This window comes from Cetorhinus maximus, chromosome 11 (genome assembly GCF_964194155.1).
Source record: "Cetorhinus maximus chromosome 11, sCetMax3.hap1.1, whole genome shotgun sequence".
In the NCBI taxonomy this organism is placed as follows: Eukaryota; Metazoa; Chordata; class Chondrichthyes; order Lamniformes; family Cetorhinidae; genus Cetorhinus; species Cetorhinus maximus.
The window spans coordinates 103863499-103885215 of record NC_135889.1 but is presented as its reverse complement, the minus strand read 5'-3'; the positions used below and the strand labels follow the sequence as shown (position 1 = coordinate 103885215).

At 40.2% G+C, this 21717-nt stretch overlaps 1 protein-coding gene across 5 annotated transcripts in view; it reads right to left on the bottom strand.

Moving 5' to 3' along the window:
* Positions 1–21717, bottom strand: part of mbd5 (methyl-CpG binding domain protein 5) — a 246082-nt gene that overhangs the window by 17039 nt on the left and 207326 nt on the right. The gene's annotated exons all lie outside the window — the stretch shown is intronic.

Below are 21717 nucleotides of genomic sequence, written 5' to 3'. Positions count from 1 at the left end.
GCCAATTTTTCTTTTCAGTTAACTCAGTATGATCATGGAACAATTTGTACTTTAACAATGCTATAAAAATGCATTGTTGTCACTTCACCAAAGCGATCAGCTTAATCAATTTTTGTTTGGGCACACCACTACATATTCTAGTCACTTAATGACTTGTCAGGAACACAGAAAAATAGATGCTATGGAAATAATTTGTCTCTTTAGCAGCATCCAAACCTCAGAAGTGCACTATCTTACGATGATATAAATTCTACATTGTTCCCCACACCCTGTCTGCAACCTTAGTGAAACTGCCAATTAGTACCACATTTTAAAGGGTTTTGTAGATTCATCCTGCCTTGGAACTGCGTCAACTGCTCAAATTTAATTATACCTTTGGAAGACTGAGGAGACTTCTATCACAGATCCAAAGAGGATTTTTAAAAATATATACCGTGGCCTGTTACAATTTCGAAGGAGTTTGAGCAACTTTTAGAGAGTTCTTCTTTGGTCTTGTGCTGTCCTACAAAGCCTTACATTATGTTATGAACAGTTTTAGCATATATTTTGAACTGCTCCATTATGGTTTCAGGATCAAAGCAAAGCAAAATGTGCAGTGCGACAGTACCCTCTGGTTGCTAGGAAAAAAAACTAGTGGCCAAGGGAATCTCTCCACAAAGCACCATGTATCATGAAATGTTATATTTTCTTGGGATTTTGATTCAAGAGTACAGAATGGGCCAGATTTGAATATTCATTCCTCACAGTAATACAGCATGACAAATTATTCGATTAGGTCATTTGGTAGTTTGTTTATCCGAGGTTTCTGAAGGCTTTGCTGATCCCATGTTTACTCCTAAAACAATGAAGCAATATTTGGGGAAAAATATCTGGGCCATGTGTCCACTATTTTTATTTATACTGGGTTATACAAAAAATTGGTTAACTACAATTTAAAAAGGGACTTATTTACTGTTAAAGTACATTATAAATAAAAACATTATGCATACAACATCTTGACTTGAACAAAATTTCTTAAGAGCTAAAGGTAATTTCATTTTCAAAGTGTATCTCAAAACAACTAACAATTCTTAGCTCTTCAAAGAGTTGTCTGCAGAAGAAATGGGTTGGGGGTGGGAGCTGTACATTGTTATGATTTGCTTTCAAATAAATTTGCATCTTTTAAAGATCAAACTTCTGGAAAGAAGTTACTTTTAGAACTGCATATTGTCAGTGATGGATCTCCATAAGCCTGCAACTTCACAACATTATCAGCACAGCCTGTACAACAAAAGTGGTGTTCACTAAGATCACACCTTCTAGTTTCTATAAAACGTGAAATAACAAATTCAATCTCTCAATAAGCTCATCACAACAATCAATTGTGAAAGCATCAGCAATATATATGAACTTTTGAACTACGGGGCTCTGAATCGGGCCATTCCTTATGGCAGCACCCATGAGCTTCCTGAAAATATAGTTAGGTCATTGATTGCCATCATCTGGACTGCATTTGGTCTAAATGATTCTCCTATTCTAAGCATTTCAGATCTTTTTTATTAGAGGAGCTATAAAAATGTAAACTGTCTTAAGGAGCCACTTAAGTTGCTTATCATATAAAACAGTTACTATACAAAACAGCATAATGAAGAAATATTTTACTAAAGATAATGCTACTTTTGCCACTTTTTAAAGCAGTCTGTTATTTTTCATTAATCAGCGCAGCACTGCATGATAACTAATGTGAAACACGAGACTGGTGCTACCTTCCCCAACTTGTCAATGTTAAGAATCATGTCGGGAATGGCAACTCTTAATAACGCAAGTAAACAAGAGATCAGAGCAGGCGTAGACCAGGCTGATGAGCCTGCTTCGCTATTCAATATGATCACAGCTGATCTTGGGCTTCAACTGCTTTCCCACTGGCTCCTCATATCCAAAAATCTGTCTATCCTAGCCTTAAATGTAATCAACGATGGAGTATCCACGACGCTCTGGGGTAGAGAATTCCAAAGATTCACAACCCTTTGAGTGAAGAAATATCTCATCTCAGTCCTAAATGATCGGTCCCTTATCCTGAGGCTGTTTTCGATTACTCAACAACTTCTGTGTCTAGTCTGTCAAGCCCTTTCAGAATTTTGTATGTTTCAACAAGATGACCTCTCATTCTTCTTAACTCGAGAATTTAGGCCCAATTTACTCGTCTCTCATAGGGCAACCCCCTCATCCCAGGGATCAATCTAGCAAACCTTCGCTGTACTGCCTCCAATACAAGTTTATCCTTCCTTAGAGTATGGAGACCAAAACTGCACACACTATTCTGGGTGTGGTCTCACCAAAATCATTTGTAGCAATAATTCCTTATTCTCATACTTCAAACTTTTTGCAATAAACACCAACATGCCATTTGTTTTCCTAATTGCTTGCGGTACTTTCATGCTAACTGTGCGTTCCTTGCACGAGTACACTCAAGGTTCTCTGAGCATCAACATTTCCAGGTTTCATGCCTTTTAAAAATATTCTGCTTTCCGATTACATAGAAACAAAGAAACTAGGAGCAGGAGTAGGCCATTTGGCCCTTCAAGCCTGCTCTGCCATTCAATATGATCATGGCTGATCCTCTATCTCAACGCCATATTCCCGCTTTCTCTCCATATCCCTTGATGCCCCTAATGTCCAAAAAATGATCAATTCCTTTCTTGAATATACTCAGTGACCTGGCCTCCACAACCTTCTGTGGTAGAGAATTCCACAGGTTGACCACCCTCTGAGTGAAGAAATTTCTCATCTCAGTCCTAAATGGCCTGGCCCGTATCCTAAGGCTGCGGCCCCTGGTTCTAGACTCCCGAACCAGGGGAAACATCCTCCATGCATCTCGTCTGTCTAGCCCTGTTAGAATTTTATATGTTTCAATCAGATCCCCTCTCATTCTCTTAAACTCTAGTGGATACAGGCCCAATCAAACCAATCTCTCCTCATATGACAGTCCTGCCATCCCTGGTATCAGCCGAGTGAACCTTCGCTGCACTCCCTCTATGGCAGGGAGACCAAAACTGCACGCAATACTCCAGGTGTGATCTCACCAAGGCCTTGTATAACGGCAGTAAGGTATCCCTACTTCTGAACTCAAATCCTCTTGCAATGAAGGCCAACATACCATTTTCCTTCATAATTGCTTCACCTGCCTGTTTACTTTCATTGACTGGTATACAAGGACCCCCAGGTCCCTTCGTACACCCACATTTCCCAAGATATCACCATTTAAGTAATACTCTGCCTTTCTGTTTTTCACACCGAAGCATATAACTTCACATTTATCCTCGTTATACTGCATCTGTCAGGTGTTTGCCCACACACACTTGTCGAAATTGCACTGAAGCCTCCTTGCATCCTCCTCACAACTAATAACCCCGCCCAGTTTTGTCTCATCAGCAAACTGGGAAATATTGCATTTGGTTCCCTCATCCAAGTCATTTGTATATATTGTAAATAGCTGGGGCCCAAGCACTGATCACTGTGGTGAACCACTAGTCACCGCCTGCCATCCGGAAAAAGACCCACTTATTCCCACTCTCGGTTTCCGGTCTGCCAACCAATTCTCAATCCATACCAGTATATTACCTCCAAACCCATGTGCTTTAATTTTGCCCACTAGCCTCTTATGTGGAGCCTTATCAAAAACCTTCTTGAAATCCAAATACACCATATGCACTGGTTCTCCCTTATCTATTCTGTTAGTTACATTCTCGAAAAACTCCAGAAGATGAGTTAAGACTTTCCTTTCATAAACCCATGCGGACTTTGTCTCATCCCGTTAATGCTTTTCAAGTGTTCTGTTACCACGCCTTTTAAAATAGACTCTAGCATTTTCCCCACTACTGATGTAAGGGTGAAACAAAAATAGCTGGAAAAACTCAGCAGGTCTGACAGCATCTGCGGAGAGAAATACAGTTAACGTTTCGAGTCCGTATGACTCTTCATCATGATGAAGAGTCATACGGACTCGAAACGTTAACTGTATTTCTCTCCGCAGATGCTGTCAGACCTGCTGAGTTTTTCCAGCTATTTTTATTTTTGTTTCAGATTTGCAGCATCCGCAGTATTTTGCTTTTATCTCACTGATGTTAGACTAACTGGTCTGTAATTCTCTGTTCTTTCTCTCCCTCTTTTTTTAAATAGTGGGGTTACATTTGCCACCCTCCAATCTGTAGGAACTGCTCCAGAGTCGATAGAATTTTGGAAGATGACCACCAATGCATTCAATATTTCCAGCGCCACTCCCTTTAGTACTCTGGGGTGTAGATCATCAGGCCCTGGGGGTTTTTCAGCCTCTAACCCCATTAATTTCTCTAGCACCATATTTTTAATTGCAATTCTTGTAATCAAAGTGAATGGCCTCACACTTCCCCATATTGCACTCCATCTGCCATCTGTTGCCCGCTCACTAACCTGTCTCTATGTCTTTGAAGCCTCCCCGTGACCTCACAGCTTATATTTCCACCTGGTTTTGTATCGTCAACAAATTTAGATACATTATTCTCTGTCTCTTCATCTAAGTTATTTGTATAGATTGAAAATAGCTGAGACCCGAGCACTGATCCTTGTGGCACTTCACTAGTCACGGCCTGCCAACTTGAAGGTGCCCCATTTATGCTTTCTGTCTGTTAACCACCCCTCTATTTGACATTTGCCATTTGCCGACTGTTTCCTTTGCATAGCTGTTGCATATTTCAGTTTAGGCAAACTCTGAAACCTCTTTCAAACTATGAAAATGTAATCAGTTGCTTCAAAAGTTGGAACGCATTCAGACATAGTCAATAGCTATAGTCAAATCTTTTTCTGAAGCTTGAAATTCAGTGTAAGGTAATTTTCTGAAATCAACCAGAAAAGACAAGCTGCAATAAAGGCAGAATCCACGATTCTATCCACATTATATACTTTCAGATATCCAACTGTAGGGCATACAGTTCAAAAGCTAATTTCAGAACCCTCCCTTGCTAAGACAATTTTTCTATTCTTCAAGGAAAATAAGTTGCAGTAACTTAATGCTCATGCAAATTTGAAACAAGTAAGACATCTATGACTTGTGTAAAATTGCACATACTACCTGATGAAAGATACAATGCAATGATCACATAGCTGCTGCCTGCTATTTCAAAAGCGCTGGCAGTCATAAGGCTTCCTGTTGCTGCTTTTTTTCCCCTCATACGTGGTACAAGATTCATTTTACCAGCTAGCCTTTTCCAGCTTCTTTTAATTTACCTGCAATATCAAATCCTCCTGTAATGGAATGGAGAAACTTGGCATTATGTAGATCCTCAGTGATATTGAGCAGCCCAATGCCTTGCATGATAAAATGGCCTACTAACCTGCCTTCATTACTTTCATTAATGGCTATGGGGATATAGACAGATATTGGTGCCCTTTTTTATCAGCTGCTCAAGGATGGAAGTTGCCATGTCTGAGAGTGGTATACTAAGCTTAGGCTCACAATAAAATTCAAAGTATTCATTGCAGCATAGCGCATTCCACATCCCACAAACATTCCTGGACAAAAATCCCCATTGCTAAACAATTTTCATTGTTGTGCAATTCAAGTGGAACTTCATGTCTTGGTTTTGTCGATGATTGAATCAAGGGGGCAGAGCAGTAAATATATTGGTGCCTACAACTGTACATTTTATTTCGTGCTCGTCTTCTCTTTGAAGTGATCACAGTCATTCTTATCAAACATTTCATAGTGCCAAGAAACATTCCTCTTCTTCACTTCAGCAGTAGATTTATGAACCACACACAATACAAAGCCGTCATGATCCCATAAAGAAATACTCCAGAGACAAAGTCTAATTAAAAATGCAACACTCATTTTGATTTTTACTTAATTTTGGCCGCTGCAAAGCCAGTATCATCACATTTCACTGATGCTTTTTCACCTTATGTTTATTTTACCTGGATTCTGGCTAGTACAGGAAATCAGGAGCAAAGCAAAACATAGGAAATAATCTGGACTGGGCTTTGATGCTTTTCTCAAAAGAAAGTGATTGGGTTATAGACGTATGGAGAGAGAGAAAGAAATCAAATTCCAAGTGTGACTGGAACATGTGAATTATTTGATTGCAATGGAGAGGGGTGCAGAGAAGATTTAGCAGGATGCTGCCTGGGCTGGAGGGTCTGAACTATGAGGAATGATTGGATAGGCTGGGGTTGTTTTCTTTTGAGCAGCAAAGGTTGAGAGGGGACCTGATAGAGGTGTATAAGATTACGAGGGGCATAGATAGGGAGGATAGGAAGGAACTTTTCCCATTAGTAGAAGGGTCAATAACCAGTGGGGAGGGGAGTTGAGGAGAAATTTTTTCACCTAGAGTGGTGGTGGGAGTCTGGAACTCACTGCCAGAAAGGGTGGCTGAATCAGAAACTCTCGTAACATTTAAAAAGTATTTAGATATTCACTTGCGTTGCCATGGCCTGCAGAGCTATTGGCTAAGCTCTGGAAAATGGGATTATTGTAGTCAGATCTTTGTTGGCCGTGTGGACATGATGGGCCAAATGGCCTCCTTTTGTGCTGTAAACATCCATGAGTCTATTTTTTATTCAGTTACTTGGTGAATGTGGATTTGGGATGCAGCTAGTATAAAACCAGAAAGAGTTATGGCATAAGAGGTGGTTTGGGCCATCATTGGACAATGGCCAGTATTAAAGCAGCAGGTATGAGTGATGTTACAAAACAGTGATGCTTCTTGCCACAAAATATGCTAAAAATAGCAAGTCACACAGATAGAGCATAAATTTATTGGGCACAAAATCTTAAAAGCACACAGCTACTGGAAAAAGGTAGGCAGAGCCTGAAAAAAAACTGCAAGTAGTATTAAGTGTTCTTCTGAGTTAATCATTTCTCAAACACTAACTTGTCACTTAAGGTAATCAAATAGCAGGATATTATTACAACTTTGTCCAGAAAAGACCCAGTGGCATGCTCCATTCTAAAACTGCCTTTTAGCTGCCCGTCTCTTACCTCAATGCCAGTATTCTCTAGCAATTCTCCTCATCAAGTGTGTGACACTTTTTGACCCCTTTGAAACAAAGTCAAATTTGGTCTTGTACTGTTTTCTTTAAAAAAAATGAAAAAAAAACACCTTCTGATTCAATTATTTTGACAATGGTGCAGATCTGGCAGGTCCCTTATGCCACAATGGTTGTGCAGATAAATGTCAAATTCCACAAATGGATAATACTGGCCTTAACAACTAGCAAGTATAAATGCACAAAGTTGGGAGAAAAAAGACCCACTTTCTCCTTTCTTTTCCAAATTGTCACAAGAGACTAGAAGTATACTGGGGAGGGTTCTGGCTCATCCTATAAATGAATTTTGCACAGAAATACAATGTTTGCTTACTGGAACAGTACAAAATCAAAAGTGCTGAAAGAATAATAATGCAGGCCTCTAGGGGGAGTGCTATTAAAAGGACACAAGTAAACTAATTGATGGGACGCATGACACAGCATAGTTTTAAAGGGGCAGACGCCAAAAACTATGTTTTAGGATTATTAAGGAATCCAAAGTGTACGTAGAAGAACAAACAGTGGTCAAAGTTCCTTATATATTCATATTACAAACTGCCTTATAGAATTTAATGTGATGCAGAGCAACATCGCTGCATTCAGTGCAACATTGCATTTGTTTTACAATATCAAAGTATCACAGCAAATGTCCTTACTCCCGGCTCATCTTTTTGATTATGCAGTAATCATTACCAAAGCCATACATTGCTTAAACCACATTGCATGCAACATTTAAGGGCTGTGTTATTCCACTGTTCGGTTTCTGCAGCTCTCTCATACTGCTGCACTTGTAGCAAGAGTGAAGCTTGCTAATTAATATATGCTTGTTTCTTCTTCATGGATACTATGCAACTATTTACTACAATAAAACACATGCATCAATACTGCTTTTCAGAATCTAACTGCAACAAATGCTAATTTTGGGAACATCTATCATGAATCGATATGCGCACCACACTACAATGCCCACAGTTCAGTGGAAAACTAAAATTAGTTTGAGATATTTTCATTAACAGGATTCCTTAATACATCCTCTTCATGGGGGCACTTGATGTCAGAAAGGGCACTCAGTGAACTGTCTCGGCATAAATGGGGTCGCTTCTTCTTGTATGTGTGTTTTTAAGTAGTGAATACTCAACAAGGACTTGGGGCGGGAGAAAAACCTGTCATGGCTGGTCTACTTCAAAAGCATGAAGACGAGAGAGCCCTGATCTGTGCAGCAGCTGGAATGGATCCCTTCATTGATGTAATCTTTTATTCAAGATAAAGGGAAGTTTCTTTCAATTAAAATTATTCAAAACTAAAATTTGTTTTCAAAACTGGCATGGAGTAAAATTATGGGAAAGTTACGAGCTAGTTTTCTACTTTTCGAAAGTGCCTCAGTTGTTTGCCATCTTAACACTTCCGTTTAAGACTCTCATACCGACTACAGTTAGTAATGGATGAAATAAATGAAGCGGTGAAAGCTCATGAAATGAGAATTCATGTAAAAAAAAAGACAAAAGCTATGAAGATTGGAAGAAATAATGGTGGGAAAGAAAACAGTCAACAGCTGGAACAGGTATCACAATTTAAGTACCTGGCAAGCATCTTGTCAGAAGATGGTTATTGTCATAAAGAAATCAGAGCTAGAATGGCAATGGTAAAGAATACATACTCCAAACAAATAACTGCTCAGCTTAAGAATGAACAGAGATCTTAAGAAAAGAATGATCAAAACTGTGATTGGAAACATCTTGTGGTATGGGGCTGAAATGTTGACCGTGAGAAAAGCAGACATTGAAAGAGTAAAAAGCTGTGAAATGTGGTTCTGGAGAAGGATGGAGTAGGTCAGATCGAGAGAACACAAGAGCAACGAAGAAGTCCTCAAGGTACTGGAGGAGGAAAGATCGTTTATGAATATCAAGAAAAGGCAACAAGTTTGGACTGGCCATATTCTAAGGTATGAGAACTTGATGAAGGAAGTGATTGAAGGAAGCTTAGAGGGATGCAGGCCAAGAGGGAGAAAGGGAGTGATGTTAGTCAACTTAAATTAAAAATGGGAGCTTCCTATGAGCAACTGAAGAGGAAAGTGCAAAATCGCGACACATGGAGAAATGAGTAGAGAACCTGCCCTTACGCAGATCACCACTATAGTAGAGCACGTGGCAGCAAAAAGCTAGAGTTTGACAGAAAGGTTGGGTTAATGATAGAACGTGACGAACACAGACATTTGCATATTTAAAAATAAGAATTTTATTTATTCATTCACTAGATGGAGGTGTTGTAGGCAAGGTCAGCATTTATTGCCTATCTCTAATTTCTCAAGGAGGTCGTGGTGAGCTGCCTTCTTGAGTGACTGCAGTCTGTATGGTGAAGGTACTCCCACATTGGCAGAAAATGCTGGAAATCTAAAATAAAAACAGGTAATGCTGGAAATACTCAGGAGGTCTGGCAGCATCTGCAGGAGAGAAACAGAACAAATATTTCAGGTTGTTGAACACTCATTAGTCCACAGATGCCGAGAGACCTGCTGAGTATTGTCAGCATTTTCAGTTTTAGCCAGTGGTGTTAGGCAGGAAGTTTCATGGTTTTGACCCAGCTACAATGAAGGAACCGCAATATATTTCCAAGTCAGGATGGTGTATGACTTAGTGTGCCGTACTTCTGACTCCCCAGAGGTATTCCACTATCAACAAGGTACAAGTCTAAAGTGTGATGGACAGTTCTCCACTTGCCTGGATCAACACAGCTCCAACAACACTCAACACCACCCAGGACAAAACAGCCCATTTTACTGTGGCGGCATTCCCAGATGCCTGCTATTCTTGCTCTTTTAGTGGTAGAGGATGTGGAATTGGGAGATGCTGCCAAAGGAGCCATGGTGAATTGCTGTAGTGCAACTTAAAGATTGTACACACTGCAGCTATGTTGGGCCACTGGTGGAGGCATTGAATAATTAAGATGGTGAATGGGGTACTGATCAAGCAGGGTGCTTTGGACTGGATGGTGTAGAACTTCTTGAGTGCCTTTGGAGTTGCACTTAAGTGGAGCAAGTGGAGAGTAACCCATCACACTTTTCACTTGTGCCTGGTAGATGGTGAGAAGCCTTTAGGAATCAGAAGGTAAGTTACTCACCATAGAATACACAGCCTCTGACTTGCTCTTGCGGTCAGAGTATTCATGTGGCTGGTTCAATTAGAGGTTTCTGGTCAATGGCAATCCCCAGGATGCTGAGAGTGGAGGATTCAATGATGATAATATTATTAAATGTCAAAGAAAGGTGGCTGCAATCTCTTATTGGAGATACGCATTTCTTGGCACTTGTATGGCACAGATGTTACTTGCCACTTATTTGCTCAAGCCTAGGATGTTATCCAGTTCTTGTTGCACAGGGACATGGACTGCTTTATTATCTGAAGAATTGGGAATGGAACTGAACACTGTGCAAACAATTCCACTTCTGACATTACAATTGACAGAACACAAGAGTAATGAAGAAGCTCTCAAGATGATGGAGGAGGAAAAATCGTTTGTGCATATCAAGAAAAAGCAACATGGCAACAACTCTTAATGCAAGTAATGATGTAAGAGGTAAAGGTATAGTTGGATTGTAACGATGCATTCAAGAATTTCTAGTAGTAGGGAAGGTTAGGTACAAGGTGGTAGCTGGAAAGAATGGAATGTTTGAAGATTTTTGTTGACAATAAAGTCACGACAGTGCTTTTGAAGGAGGTTGATACAGAATCAATTGTAAGGAATAGCTGAATGTCACTAAGCACAGAGCTGAGAAGGGGTAGTTGGATGATCTGGAGATGGGACAGAAGTGATTAAGGAGGAAGATGCTGGTTTTATGGAGATGAATGTGTGGAAAATTCAGAAGAAACTACAAGGGATGGGAGGTTACAGCTGTTTTGATGGGAGGAAACTGATGCAGCCATATGAATGGCCTCAATTCTGGACACAAAGAAACCTATAATTTTGTTAGACTTCACCTCACTGGCAAATTTGCGTACGGTTTAGATTAACAAATTGCACTGGACATAGGTTAGTGATGAAAAGTCTTAATTTGTATGTATTATTGGGATGATTTGTGAATTTTAGGTTACGTTGTTAAGGAAGTCTTAAAGTTGGCATCCCTCTAAGTGCCAAATACTGTAATATAGTTTTAAGAAAGAACACATGGAGTGAACTGAAGATATAGGGGGATACACTTGCGCTCCAGCAAGTCTAGCCTAACAGTAAATAGACGCTAAAGCTACAAAGCTGATTGGCTAGAATAATGGTCTGAGGATAGGTCCTCTGATTAAGAAATTCAAAGTAGTGTTAGATTGTTGTGGTGAAGCTATGACCACTCTTCCCAATGGTCAAGAGTTGCAAATATTGGGTTTGAAGTTGTTAGTTGTGTTGATTCAGGTGCATATGCTTGGGCGAAATGTTGCAAAGCTACCTGCAAAAAAACGTATAAAAATAGCAGTGCATCATTGAGGACTTTTGCGCTTGCCAAGGGTTAGCATTTCTCACTGGACACATGCTGGGAAACATTTGTTGGGAGCGAGAGTTAGGAGTGGGTACTTGCTAGGAAATTAGCATCTGCAAAGGACGTTGTCAGTCAAGTGAGTATTTGTCACTGGCTGAGGGGTTGCCATAAGAACCCAGTATGAGTCTTAGCTAGTGACTAAAGTAATTGTCACAAGTTGAGGGTTGCTGTCAGAATCCAGTATACAGATCAGTATTAGGATCCAGCAGAGAGAGAGAGAGAGAGAAAAAGAGAGGCAGAAACATTCATTCCGCAGGCAACTGTGAAGTGTGCAGTTTCAGCAGTTAAGGCAGACTGAAAAGCTGAGAGTTGAAAAAGGATGCACTAGAGCTGAAGTCTTGAAGCTGCAAATAGATTAGTATGTATGTTAGAGTTAAGTTGACTAAGCTAAAATCTCAAAGGATGTCGTGAGTCAAGAGATCAGATTCAAGGATCAAAGAGATAAACCCAGAAGTCCCAGGATCCATGGAAAAGACAGGCCAATACACATTGAACTTGTGTACCATGCCATGCATTGACTAGTGAAAAGTTAAGTATCAATCTTTACTGTCCAGGAAACCTTGTTAGCTTGCACTCTAAATTAGTTACTGTCTTTTAGTCAATAATGTTATTTCTTGACAAGAATTTTCTTAGTCTAGGGTTGAGAAAATAGTTCAATTCCCTACAAGTTCCTTGCATTTAATATCTGAAGTGAGGGTGAATGATGCAATGAAAAAACATCAGGGGACATGCTTAGTGGTGGAGGTTCAACACTGGTCAGCTTTAGGATTCAATAGCCGTTATGCAAATACTGCAAACAGACCCGAGCACGTAATACAGCAGATGCATAATGTATCAATGGAACTGTTTATTTAAAGAGAACTCAAACTTGGGCTCGGAATAGATCAATTTCTTACGAATCTTAACAGAAAACTGCTGGATTTTAAGAATGGTTTAGACTGTGCTTACTACTTTTCATACCACATTCATTTTGTGGTAGGATGGAACTTGTATGGAGATAACAAATTAAAGTGCAATAAATCTTCATGACAGAAATTAGATATTATAATGATAAAGATATTGAAACTTAAGCCCAACTTTTCATACAGTCATTAAGCATGCATTTTGTCATCATGTTTGAAAAGTTTGGTTTCCATAATGTATTGGCACAAAGATCCAGACTGATGTAGTAACTTCTGTGGTGAATGCTGGCTGTTTCTGAAGCAGATGCATTACATGATCAATAACTTCTTGTTGCCTTTACATGCAACTAACTTTGAGAGCTCAATGAGACAGTTTGGCATTTGATCATTCAGACCACTGGAGTTTGGTTTAATGGTAGCATTCGCACCTGTAAATTAGGGATTGTAACCTGCTCCAAACAGTCCTGACAAGCAGAGTGGAGTTCCAGCTCTAAATTCTGGATTGATACTCGTTGTGGGGTACTTGCGTCCAGTGGCTGTGGATGATCCCCAATCGCCCCCAACATATGGGTTGCAAAAGCCCAAAAAACTCTCCTGTCACCAAGGACTAACAACCCAGCATAAAGATGGTTAACTGCCATGGAAGGAATGTTCAAGTGACAATCCGTCAGGCTGTTAATCAGTGTGTTAATGCTTCCACGAAATCATACAATTGGCTTCAAAGTCAAGGGTGTGAAGACACAAGCCAATCGCAACCATCTAAATCAAACTTCTTGTTGGGAAGAGTCTCAGGGTCAGAAGAGTGTTATGGCTTCAATCCTTTAGCAGCAATATGCTTTGTAAGTACTCACTTCAATTAGTATATGTTCTAATAACTGTTTACTGAACAGACATGACTTAAAAAAGGAAATGTATGGTTGTGTCCTTTAGTGAGAGTTTTCTCACTAAAGGACGCAACCATACACTTTATATTCATTCTCGGAAAACCAGGTTAATGCCTGCATAATTGCATCTCACTTGTTAACAACCAACATTTAATCATTGCAGGCTATCAGTTGAGAAACAGAAGTTTTGTAGAACAAAATTTGAAGACCAGTAAAGTTGAATCCTGATAAATGCATAAACCAATTTGACAAGAAATTCTATGCTTGGATCAAGACCTTTCAAAAATTGAAAGCACAGTTTTGGAACAGTTTTGTGTTGGATCAAGTTAAGTGAATCATAAAGTAGATTTATTTTTCTTAGAAATCGTCAGCACGCTGTTAGTAAGTCAGTCATGATTAAATCTAAGCTAGTATTACCAGCATTCTTCTGATAGGTTCTTCACTGTGCACAACATTTCTAAATCCAAAATAACATATAATATGTTTCCCTATGGAGTCACAACTTTACCACACAGTTTTTGACTAAAAAAAATTGAAGTTTGAGCAAATGAAATCCAAACATAATGCATTACTGTTTGAAAAAAAAACTACAGCAAGAGGTTCTTCTTCCAGGACAACCATCCTTTGAGAAGTCATCCTTCCGGGTGTGTGGACCTTCAACTGGAACATTAACCCGTTCTTTCACTTTGCAAATGCTGGCTCAACTGCTGTGTCTTTCCGACATTTTCTGTATTTCGTTTCACATTTCCAATATTTGCAGTTTTTTCTTTTTACGTTCAGTGCAAATATAGTATGTTATTTTAGCTAGTTTAAAAATCATTGTGCTCTAAATTGGCCCAATCCCCAATCAAATTTATCACCACTAAGTTTCTGCCAATTGCACCTGCTTACAGACTTTGAAGAGGCTCTTAATATTAAATGTTTTTTTTCAGTGCTAGGACAGCAATGGGTACATTTTAAAAGCTTTTAAAGATGTAAATGAAATACTAGTAAACTGACTAGTACACACCAATGCAACTAAAAATGTTTAAATGTTCCCCCCCCAAAGTTATTTTCAGTTATTTAAAACTGTGGTGGACACGATTAAAAACATGCATCTTGTGAGATAAATCCATTTCCAGCTGTATTAACAAAAATTGCACCAGGTTACCACTCTTAAGCAATAAAAACTTGTAATTATATAGCATCTTTAACATTGTAAAATATCACAAAGCAGTTCACAACAGCATCATCTGACAATATTTGACACCAACTTACATAAGGAAAAACTAGGACAAGTAACCGGGAACTTGGTCAAAGAGGTAGGTTAGATGGAGAGTCTTAAAAAGGGGAAAAGAGGCAGAGGGGTTGAGGGAGGGAATTCCAGAACTTCGGGTTGGCAACTGAAGACATGGCCAAAAATGGTGGTGTGATTTAAAATTAAAATTTAAGTTTAAAATTGAGGCAATGCTTAACTGGGAACCAATGTAGATCAGCGAGCACAGGGGTTATGGGTGAATCGGACTTGGTGAGAATTTGGAGGAGGTTTGAAGCAGCTCAAGTTTAGGTAGGTCATGGATTGCCAGCCAGGAGGGGGTTCGAATTATCAAGTCTTGAGGTAACAAAAGCATGGGTAAAGATTTCAGCAGTATATGGAGCTGGGCTAGGGATGGAGTTGGGTTATGTTAGAGGTGGAAATAGGCAGTCTGAAATATATCCAGGAATTTTTTCTAATGCAAAGTCTGTTCTTTGAAAAAAAACAATGTTATATAATGCTGCCCAATTGCACTGGTTCATGGAATTTTACATTTAGCAATATCCAAAATTGTTTTTGCATAGGCTCAAACAGTCTTAAAACTAGCACAATTTTGACCATAATTCCTGGTCACTGCATTCCTCAATTAAGCTTAACAAAAAAAATACCTGCGCTGTTCAACTAACATTTCACTTACAATCTTTCCACCATTTGAAGAACAAAACGCAAATGCCGTATTTACTACCAATGAGCAATGCTGGAAATCTCTACTTTTAAACATTTTTTAACAATCTCTACTGTTAGCATTTTTGCTTTGGCTTTGTAAACCTAAATATGTCTAATGCATAATTTTTATTGCGTGCAAGTTGAAATAAATCAAATATCAATTAAGCTTAAATGTAATCTGAAATCAATGCATTCTATTCACACAATTTCATGCACACAATTTCAACATGTCACATTTTGACAATGTAATGTATTATATTTAAAAATTCTAAGTTAATAAAAATATATGTAAAGTTACATGGCATAAGTCAAATGTTGTGATCAAATCTGTTAAGGTCCACAAAAATGCCACTGTACATTTTTCCTTGGAATACGAAGTAAAATTTCAAAAATTGCCAATGTGGGAGTGGCAGTGACGATGATACAAATTGTCTGCAGTAGGACTTAGACTAGCAGAATGGGCAGAAAAGTGGAAGATGGAATTTAATACAGAGAAGTGTGAGGTGAATGCATTTTGGCAGAAGGGATAGGGAGAGGCAATATAGACAATGACAATTCTAAAGAGTGCAGCAGCAGAAGGACGTGGGGATGTATGCGCAGGTGACAGGACATATCGAGAGAGTGGTTAGCAAACCATATAGGATCTTGGGAGATTGAGGGGAGTTGATAGGGGTGGATAAAATTACGACAGGATTAGATAAGGTCGACAAGGAAAAATTCTTCCAATTAGCTGAAGGTACAAGGACTAATGGGCACAAGTTTAGGTCTTGGGCAAGATCGGCCATGATCTTACTGAATAGCAGAGCAGGCACAACGGGCTGGGGTGGCCTATTCCTGCTCCTAATTTGTATATATGTTGGTATTTAAGAGATACAGTGGGAATGTGAGGAAGAACATTTTTATGCAGTGAGTGGTAATGACCTGGAATTCGTTGCCTACAAGGGTGGTGGAAGCAGAAATAATCAATGATTTCAGAAGGAAATTGGATGGGCACTTGAAGGAAATAAACCTGTCGGGCTACTGCGATCGAGCAGGGGAGTGGGACTGACTGGAGTGCTGTGTGGCGAGTCAGCATGGACTCGATAAGCCAAATGGCTTCCTTCTGTGCCATAAATAACTCTGTAGCTCTATGTTAAGGTTCTACTCAAAGGTTCCACCTATTTGAAATATATCTGATAATGAAAATGAGAAAATAAATGGTAGTTTATAACTACAGAAAGTCTTATGTTTTAAAATACAATAAATAGTTCTTTATTGATAATTATTTGTCCCTCTGCCCACAAAAAAACCTAACACACAACCCTTATTATGCCATATGTTCCCAGGTTAAATAGTTGCTCTCTTCCAATCTTTCTGTCCTCCAGTCTTCATCCTACAAACTGATCTCCCCACTAACATACAGAGTTATTTCCTTGGCTTTGCTTTCATATGAGGCCTAACTAGTCCCAAGGTCTTCATCGTTAATTAACAAGGTTACCTATGATCTCAATGCCCTCAATTCACATCTTCCATTCACAACCTCACCTGGAACAGATCTACAGCTCTCTCACCAACAGTTAATATTCTCTCCTCTGGCCTGCTACATTGCTATCTTTATTAACATACTCAATGACTCTCTTTGGAGGACCTGATGGTCTACATACCAGGGTCTTAAAGGAAGTGGCAGGGAGATAGTGGATGCATTGGCTATAATATTCAAAAATTCCCTGGATTCTGGAAAGGTTCCAGTGGATTTTCATTATCAGATATATTTCAAATAGGTGGAACCTTTGAATAGAACCTTAACATAGAGCTACAGAGTTATTTATGGCACAGAAGGAAGCCATTTGGCCTATCGAGTCCCTGACTTGCCACAGAGCACTCCAGTCAGTCCCACTCCCCTGCTCGATCGCAGTAGCCTGACAGGTTTATTTCCTTCAAGTGCCCATCCAATTTCCTTCTGAAATCATTGATTATTTCTGCTTCCACCACCCTTGTAGGCAACGAATTCCAGGTCATTACCACTCACTGCATAAAAATGTTCTTCCTCACATTCCCAGTGTATCCTATAATAATATAAAGCCCTTATTCAAAAAGGCGGGTGGGGGGGTGGTGGGGGCAGGCAGTAAGTGGGAAACTATAGACCAGTTAGTTTAACATGTGTCGTTGGGAAATTGTTGGAATCCATTATTAAGGAAGTAGTAATGGGGCATTTGGAAAGTCAAAATGCAATCCATCAGAGTCAGCATGGTTTTACGAAGAGTAAATCGTGTTTGACTAATTTGCCAGAGTTCTTTGAAGATGTGACATGCAAAGTGGATAATGGTATCTTGTAGATGTAGTATGTCTGGACTTCCAGAAGGCCTTTGATAAGATGCCGCACAAAAGATTAGTACACAAGATCACACGGAGTTAGGGGTAATATATTAACTTGGATAGAGGATTGGCTAACCAACAGAAAGCAGAGAGTCGGGATAAATGGGTCTTTTTCTGGATGGCAAGCTGTAACTAGTGGGGTGCCACAGGGTTCGGTCCTTGGGCCCCAACTATTTACAATCTATATTAATGACTTGTATTCAGGGATAGAAGGTACTATAGCTAAATTTGCAGATGACACCAAAATAGGTGGGAAAGTAAGTTGCAATGAAGAAATATGACATTTACAAATGGATATGGACAGATGTCAGATGGAGTTTAATGTGATAAGTGTGAAGCTATCCATTTTAGTCAGAAGAATAAAAAGGCGACTTATTATTTAAATGGAGAGAAAATTCAGAATGCTTCCATGCAGAGGGCCCTGGGTGTCCTTGTGCATGAATCGTTGAAAGCTAGTATGCAGGTACAGCAGGTAATAAGGAAGGCAAATGGAATTTTGGCATTTATTGCTAAAGGAAGAGAGTATAAAAATAGGGAAGTGTTGTTGCAACTCTACAAGGCATTGGTGAGACCGCACCTGGATTACTGTGCACAGTTTTGGTCCCCTTACTTGAGGAAGGATGTAGGTGCATTGGAGGCAGTTCAGAGGAGGTTCAGTAGATTGATTCCAGAGATGCGGGGCTTGTCTTATGAGGAAATATTGAGCAGTTTAGGCCTATACTCGCTAGAGTTTAGAAGGATGAGAGGAGATCGAATTGAGGTATATAAGATACTAAAGGGGATATAAACGACATAGATGACTATGTGGGGGGTAGGATTAGTAAGTTTGCGGATGACACAAAGATTGGCCGGGTGGTTAACAGCGAGGTTGAGTGTCTTGGGCTACGGGAAGATATAGACGGATGGTCAAATGGGCAGGGAAGTGGCAGATGGAATTTAACCTTGAAAAGTGAGAGGTGATGCACTTTGGAAGGAGTAATTTGACAAGGAAGTATTCAATAAACGGCATGACACTAGGAAGTTCTGAGGGACAAAGGGACCTTGGCGTGTGTGTCCATAGATCTCTGAAGGCGGAGGGGCATGTTAGTGGGGTGGTGAAAAAGGCATATGGGACTCTTGCCTTTTATCAATCGAGGCACAGATTACAAAAGTAGGGAGACCATGTTGGAGTTGTATAGAACCTTGGTGAGGTCACAGCTGGAGTACTGTGCGCAGTTCTGATCGCCACATTATAGGAAGGATGTGATTGCACTGGAGGGGGTGCAGAGGAAATTCACCAGGATGTTGCCCGGGATGAAACATTTAAGTTATGAAGAAAGGTTGGATAGACTTGGGTTGTTTTCGTTGGAGAAGAGATTACTGAGGGGTGACCTGATCGAGGTGTACAAGATTATGAGGGGAATGGACAGGGTGGATAGGGAGCAGCTGTTCTCCTTAGTTGAAGGGTCAGTCATGAGGGGACATTAGTTCAAGGTGAGGGGCAGGAGGTTTAGGGGGGATGTGAGGAAAAACCTTTTTACCCATAGGGTGGTGACGGTCTGGAATGCACTGCCTGGGAGGGTGGTGGAGGCGGGTTGCCTCACATCCGTTAAAAAGTACGTGGATGAGCAATTGGCACGTCATAACATTCAAGGCTCTGGGCCAAGTGCTGGTAAATGGGATTAGGTAGGTAGGTCAGGTGTTTCTCACATGTCGGGTGCAGGCTCGATGGGCCGAAGGGCCTCTTCTCCACTGAGAGATTCTGGATAGACAAAGTAGACATGGAGTGGATGTTTTCCCTTGTGGGGCATTCTAGAACGAGAGACCATAGTTTTAGGCTAAGGGGTGGTAGATTTAAATCAGAGATGAGGAGGAATTACTTTTCTCAAAGGGTCGTGAATCTGTGGAATTCACTACCTCAGAGTGCAGTGGATGTTGGGACGCTGAATAAATTTAAGGAGGAGATGGACATATTTTAAATTAGTAACGGGTTGAAAGGTTATGGGGAGAGGGTGGGAAATTGGAGTTGAGGCCGAAATGAGATCAGCCATGATCATATTGAATGGCGGGGCAAGCTCGAGGGGCTGAATTGCCTACTCCTGCTCCTAGTTCTTATGTTCTTACGTTCTGCTTTTCGTCCTCACTAATCTATTCACAGTTTCTCACGTCTGTTCTTTCCCTGGTATAACTTGCACCACTGCACCCTCAAGTGTGGAGGCTTCAGGCTTAAGCACGCCTGGCACCTAGAATTGCACACATTACTGTAACTGCAGTTTAACAATTGATTACTAGTTTAACCTTGTGCTCTCTATACTGGTGTCTAAATCATATACACACACACACACACGAGGGAAAAGCAGACATAACATACCACTCCCAACTCTCTCAATCTGAACAGCAGTCATTTAGCCTCAATCTTTAGCTTTTAGTCAGTCACCCAAATGTCTGTCCATGCTACTACATTTCCTGTTATACCATACAACTGAATTTTTCTAACAAGCTTTGTATAAGGCACATTATTGAATGCCTTTTAGAGTGCACATATGCTAAATGCCATTATCAATTAGTCTACCCAACTCCACTTCAAAATTCTAGAGATAGACTTTCTACTCCCCTGATCCATTCCCTATCCAACTCCAATCCACTCGCCTATTGTCCCTTGTCTTTCTGAAATCGTTTATGTTTCCCTTTGTATAGAAACTATTTCTTCTCCAAAATCCACCAAGATTAATAATCTTCAAAAAGTCAAAGCTTGTTCTCCTTGTCTGTTTCAACTATAGGTCCATATCGCTTTCTTTCCCATCCCTACACCTTGAATACAATCCAGCTCCACGTTCACCTCTCACACAATTACCGGTTTGAATTCTGTCAGACCCAGCCCTGCTCACAGAAATCAGATGATGTTACATTAAGTCACCACAACCCCCAAGTGTGACCATAGTGCATTTTTACTGACTTGTGCTTTCTGTGGCATTTGATATGGTTGACCACCCATCCTCTCCTCCATGGTCTTTCCTTCATGGTTTCCCTCTATAGAATGTTCCTCATTGTTGCGGTGTCAAAATCCTGAAATCTCTCCCTAACAGCACTGTGGGTACTTACACCCCATGGACAGCAGTGGTTCAAGAAGTGGTTCACCACCGCTTCCAAGGACAATTAGAGGTGGGCAATAAATGTTGGCCTTGCCAGCAACACTCAAATCTCATAAGCAAATTAAAAAAAAAGTTTCACTCCTACCCTAATGAAGCTAGCACATCAACAGCCATGGCTTCTACACCCAGCCCTGCATTGTCACCTGGGGTGCACTGCAAGCTTTCATCCCAAATCTTCTCCTTTTTCTCATTTACATGTGGCTTCTCAATGACATTATCCATAGGGATGGGTCAGCTTCTATACGTATGCTGGCAATTAACCAAACCCCTCTATCAGCTTTAATGCCAGTCACCTTGGTTTTCAGATTGTCTGACATTAAGTTGTGGATCAGCTGGAATCCAAATGGGAAGGCCATCATCCAGTGACCTCTGTCCACAGTCTCCACACTTATTCCATTCTCTTCCTTGCAACTGATTGAAACTGATGGTGCATAACCTCACATCATTACAAAGATGACTTCTTTCCACTTCTGCAGTATCACCCAATTCCCATCTTCATCACTGCTGAAACTCTTATTCATGCCTTTGTTACCTCTAGACTAAACTCCAAATACAGTCCATTGTAGCTCTACCAAAACCTCACTGTTTGTGCCTATGCTGCATTTATTTTCGTTTGCCTTTCACCAAACTACCCATTCCCAATGCACGGAATTCAAAATCCTGGTTTACAAATTCCTTCACTACCTATGCCTAAATTCTAATCTGTGCCATTCAGTCCACTGTTGCTTGCTCCCTGTGCCTCCTCCACTCCACCACTGCTGGCAGAACCTTCAGCAGTTTTGGTCCTATTCTTCAGAGGTCCCTTCAAAATATTTTCTTGACTAGCTTTTAGTTATTCTTTGAATTTTTACCACTTGCTCTTGGTTTCTCTTCTGTGAAGTGCTCGCGACATTTACTACATTAAGTGTTCTTAGATAATTGCGAGTTT